We start from the raw sequence: 5,646 nt of genomic DNA on the forward strand, positions 1-5,646 counted from the left end.
GTTTAGTTTTTATTCAAGTACATTTATTGTTAATGGAGACTGAGAATCCATTTTATTTTTGTTTTTGGTTGTTTTGTTTATCAGTTCCAGTGTTAAATATTCTTTTGAAAATAAAGTGCATTTATCTTTGGCAGGAAATCACATGCATTATTACGTCATTTCCATTAAATCAGTGTAAAAAGGTCTTCAAACAATATTATCGTTTATCGCAATAATTTTTTGAGACAATTAATCGCTCAGCAAAATTTGCTATCGTGACAGGCCTATTGAATTCAATGAGAAAGTGTGTCCAAACTTTTGGTCTGTACTGTATATATATAATCTAAACATCTAGTGTATACACAATCATGTTTAGTCAATTGCAATAAATCTAAAATTCAGTATAAATTACATTCATGAAATATTCAATAAATATACACCATATAATCAACATGAAATGTAAAATCTAATTTAAACCAGTGTTTAATAAATATTTAAGCCACCTTTTTGCTTATCAAAAGGAGTGCACAATCAATAATTTAGCGGCTACACAATAACAGTGGTTATAAGCCAACGCAAAGTCACTGACGAAAACACTCACCAGTTCCGCCGTTTTATCTCACCTTACCGGGGTTTATTTTTTCCATCTCCCTTCTGGCTCACACCAGTTGGCTCCTATGGTTTAGCACATTAAGTGAGCATCGTACAGATTTACGGGAAATGAATAACACCACACTTAACTGACCTGCAACTCGGCTCCTGCCAAGTGTTCTAACCTTCATGCCTCCCCGCTCCAGCTAATATACCTAGCAGGTAACGCTGCAGCGGTACACGTGACCCCAATACTCAATCGCAATTGGCTAATTAATAGTCTCGCGAGAATCGCCAATCATTCTATTAAAAGCATGGCGGGGTTTGAGATATAAAAAGGGCAATGAAAAGGCAGATAAATTAGCTAAAAGGGCTTTAGAGGGGGAAATAACAATTTCAATTCCTTTTGGGAAAGGGGAAGGGAAATCACTTATTAAAAGTAAAGAAATGGAGAAATGGCAAAAAATGTGGAATGAAGATAAGAAAGGAAGAAGATTATATGAAGTACAAAAGTCAGTTCAAATTCGAAGCATTAATGAAAGAAACAGAAGAGAAGAAATAATAATTAGTAGATTAAGAGTAGGTCATACCTACTTAAATGACATGCTTTATACAATAGGGAGGAAAAATAATGATAAATGTGAAAGATGTGGAGAGAAAGAAAATGTAGAACACATCTTGATGAACTGTAAGTCAAATGAAATCGAAAGGGAAGAATTAAAGAGAATAGTTAGTAATATAGGGCATGAATGGAATCTTAAAGGTATATTAGGAAATGAAGGAAACATAACAGATATTCACAAATTAAGGAAAGCATTGTTTATTTATCTTAAGAATACAAAATTAAAAAATAGAATTTAATAGATGTGAAGTAATGCTTCTACACACTCATGTACAGTAGGTGGCGGTATGCACCTTAAAGTTGCTTGTGATCCGCCATAATAGAAACGAAGAAGAAGAAGAAGAGATATAAAAAGGTTAAAAGACTGGAAAATCGGAGGAGGAAATAGAGGTTAAAATTTACACCCGGGTTACACAATGTTGTTAAGGCAGTAAAGTTAAAAACATGAAAAGTTTTCAGACATTTTATATCTATAGAAGATTTGACATTTTAGAAAAAAAAAACAGCGATCCTGCGTCAAAATTAACTTGAAATGAATCACTTGGTGTAAAGACTTTTTTTTTCTCAACTTAGCAACTCAGTTGTCTTCTATCTTAGCCGTATTCTACAATATGCAGTCATGGTTGAAGCAAAGTAACCAGAACATTTGTGGGAAAAGCGAGCAAACGACCAATTCCACGCATCTGCGGTGCCATCTGAGTACCAGTGTTGCTCAATCATCTCACAGAAACTGGTAGTAAACGGGGGACCACACATCTTCCTCATGTGTGGTCACAGTGGTTTCACTTAGCTCTTTGGAGCACCATCAGGAAGCCCCTCTGATCTCCAGGAGGTCCAATTCCAGAAAATAAGAATCCTCCTGCTGCAGCAGTAAAGCCAAGATGCAGTCGATGCACAATCAGATACCCTCTTATCTGCTCAGCCTGGCTTGATGTGGATGTTAATCAGCGATGCATCTCAGTAATGGTGTCCCTGTTAATTGCCTCCCATTTTTGTGGCTGTATTTACTTTCACTCAAGATTTCTATCTACAAATGTGGTCAGAAAGGCATATGGATTTGGTTTTCTGATGCACGCCTTACTGAGCGCTCAGAGAGATGCCGCACAGAAAGACTTAACTTTTAAAGTGGTTCTGAAATGGAGGTGCTTGTCCCTTGTGCTGGTGTTGCTATTCTGCCAAAGCTTGACTTGTTTTATTCCTACAATATACAAGTACTGTAGATCTTAATAAATAAGAAATCATCTAAACATTTATTGGTTTCAGTAGAGTGATTACACAAAGGGGAAATATTTGTACACATTTTTTGGAATTTTTCTTTATGATTGTAGGTTAATACAATATGTACTGAGAACCTGGTTGCAGCTACTTTTTGGAAAGTTTAGTTTGTGTAGACCATAACATATTTCTGTATGTCTAAAAACCATTCTTACTGATCTTGTGCTGCTGTGAAAAATTCCCAAGTGAGCAATCTTGAGATTTATGTAGCCATCAGTCATAATCATCAAAACTGCTTAAAAAGAAATGTTTGAAATAAATTCCACTGTAACATGAGTTTTCACAGTTTTATTTGTATCGTTTGAATCTTTGTTTTATGTTGTGATGGCTGCTGTAAACTGTGAAGCACTTTGGTCAACTGCTGTTTTTAAATGTGCCACACAAATAAATTTGACATTGACATTCACTGTTTGACTTTATTTAGTTGTTTAAATGGCATTTAGTATTTGATCAACTAATTCTGACTGTACTGCATTATAATTAGGATCCAACTGGACTCTGTGCAACTGGATCTGAATGTGATTGTACGACTGTTTTCAATCTGGGAAGATTGAATACAATCTTTTCAGATAGATTGGATTGGATCTGTCTGAAAAGTGACCTGCCATGCTGTAATTTGTGGCTACATAATTAAGCTAAACTGAATTCAGTTTTGTGGCAGAAAAATACATGACTGCACATTTTCTCTTTTAATGACTCAGCTTCCCATGAGAGTGCCTTTATTTGCATATCTTTTGAACCTTTGCGTCTGATTCTCAGATCATTAGACGTGGTAACGGTGTGATATCCAAATGGCTGCGGGGCAGGTTCGGCCCGCACGTCTGAATTCCATGCAAATGGTTAATCCCGCTCTGCAGCGTGACTGGAGTAGGCTGACCTGGCCTGGAAAGATCGCACTAGTTCAGATTCAGTCGGCAACTCAAAGATGCTGCTGACGCAGCATGACAAAAACTGATAAATTATTTTGACAATTGAACCATCATGCAAACATGAGCCTTTGGTTATGGAGATCCAAATAGATCGAAGTTCGAAACCGGGTCCTCACCCCACCTCCTACACTTGAAGACCACAAGGGGGTCAACCGTCATTTCTTTAAAGCTTCTCCTCACGCATAAATAAACCTGGATGCACCCTCCTCCACACTGCAAGCCCTAAAAGAGCCTTCTGAAAGTCTAAGAGCATTCCTCCATGAAGACTTTCCCCTTTTTAACTTTGATTTTACGCTTTTGAAAACCCCTGCAGCTGCGTCAGTCCCAGACAAGAGGCTCCATACCTGATGAAACAATGGCGTGGTGGGGAGGGGGTGCTGCATGGTAAAGCTAAACCAAGCTTTGGGATGCAGCAGGGGTTGGGGGGTTATATTGTCTAACTACTTCTCACCAAAATAGGGAAAAATAAAAGATTCTCCATTCTCAGTTTTCTGCAGACAAAATCAAATTAGCTTCGGCGTATTTGTGAATGAACAAATCCAAAAGTGGAGTCAGTGCTCCACCTCACTATGCTTTGATATCCACAAGCCCCTCGCTGTTATGCTGCTGTGGCTGTCAAAGCAGAGGACCTCCCCTCCCTGATCCTTAGCCTCGTCACTCCTAATGATGCCCTGGAGGCATGAGGGTCTGGAGGGCAGGTGGTTGGGTGGAAGGTCCCTGGATGAGGCAAAACCTGCTCCTTCTGATGACAAACTTGGCGAAAACCACAGAAGCTGAAATAGCAAAACAGAGGTGTAACCCAGATCTTTTCAATCTGTATGTGTAGTGGAAATTAGATGTACAAATACATTGGATAAAAAGATGCATAGCTGTTTTTACCTAACTGATATTTGCTACAACTCTGTAAAATGAAAGATTTGTTTTACTTTAATTTCTGTGTTTATTTGTAGTTTTTAGTCTCGTCTTTTAAATTGCATAACATGATCCAAATGTTTGCTGAAATGTTGGCCCATTCCTTTTCTTGGTAGAATAATGTTTGGAGTCATGAGTGGCATTTCAGCCCATCTCAGTTCAGGATTTGTTTCAGTGGAAACTGACACTGTCTAATGAGCCTCAGCCAGCATCCTTACACAATTTATTAATTTGTTCTGACTTGATATGTACATTTCACACCAAAAATACTTTAATTTTTTATACACATAACCTGTCTCCCTCCTCAACCGTACGATGAACCCGACATATGAAAGTCCACAGTTAATAAATATCTGGCTTCAACTTTACTTTTAATAATAAAAAAATACATCCAAATCAATCTAAGAGTGAAGACAAAAAACATTGTTGGAATTTGTTCTGCAGCTACTCAACACATAATATAATGCTGGCCTCTAGTGTAAATTCAAAGACACAGCATGTTCAGAAAAGAAAATACCTTGGGTGAACTTGAACAGGGAGCATGGTGGTCAAAAGAGTTCAATATGTGATATATTAATATCCAGTAATTCGGATGCATGTTTGGCTTTTAACTGGAAATATTTGCAAGGTACCTTGCATGTTACCACTGCAACAATGAGCATCCATGTTGAAGGATGACGAGGACTTTTCTTCTTCACGTGCCGCCTTCTCTCTCAATCACTCACTGACCGTTTATAAACTTCATTACACATTCTTGCTGTAAAAGCCAGCACTCCAATTAGAACAAATCAAATGTTAATAAATCACGTTTAAACCTTAGAATGCTTTTCTTTTCTTCCACATTTACTTGAGATGGTAAGGAGGCACCGGAATATTGGTTTGGAAATTTTCGTTTTTAATTTTTAAATTTTATGACTGTTTATTCTTTCTTGCAAAAAAAGAAAAACAGTAGCCCTGTGCTCTGATCCATATGCTAGTAAGAAAGCTAAACTCCATGTAAATATGCAATGAGCTCTGGAACAAAAGACGTGCGCCGCCCGGGAATCGAACCCGGGTCGCAAGAATGGGAATCTTGCATGATACCACTACACCAGCGGCGCCGACACACTTAGTCATGGACACTGCAGTTATTGTATACAGAGCTACACCCGAGTAGTTGGGAGTTTTGTATATGAATGTATGCAGGGATAACTCTTGACTACATTATCTAGTTTATTTGTGTTATAAAACAAGACACGGAGAAAATGTATTTCACAGGACGATGTTCTTTTATTTGATTAAAAACGCAACGTTTTCCTTTATGCTGAAAGTTTTCTGTGTTTACTTCCGGTGTTGCAG

The 5,646-nt window shown here is 37.8% G+C and overlaps 1 non-coding gene across 1 annotated transcript; it reads right to left on the reverse strand.

Moving 5' to 3' along the window:
• Positions 1-5,337: 5,337 nt before the first annotated feature.
• Positions 5,338-5,408, reverse strand: trnag-ccc (transfer RNA glycine (anticodon CCC)). Its single transcript has one exon. It is a non-coding gene; the product is annotated as a tRNA-Gly (tRNA).
• Between the last annotated feature and the right edge of the window lie 238 nt (positions 5,409-5,646).

Source organism: Xiphophorus couchianus, chromosome 10 (assembly GCF_001444195.1).
Source record: "Xiphophorus couchianus chromosome 10, X_couchianus-1.0, whole genome shotgun sequence".
NCBI lineage: Eukaryota > Metazoa > Chordata > Actinopteri > Cyprinodontiformes > Poeciliidae > Xiphophorus > Xiphophorus couchianus.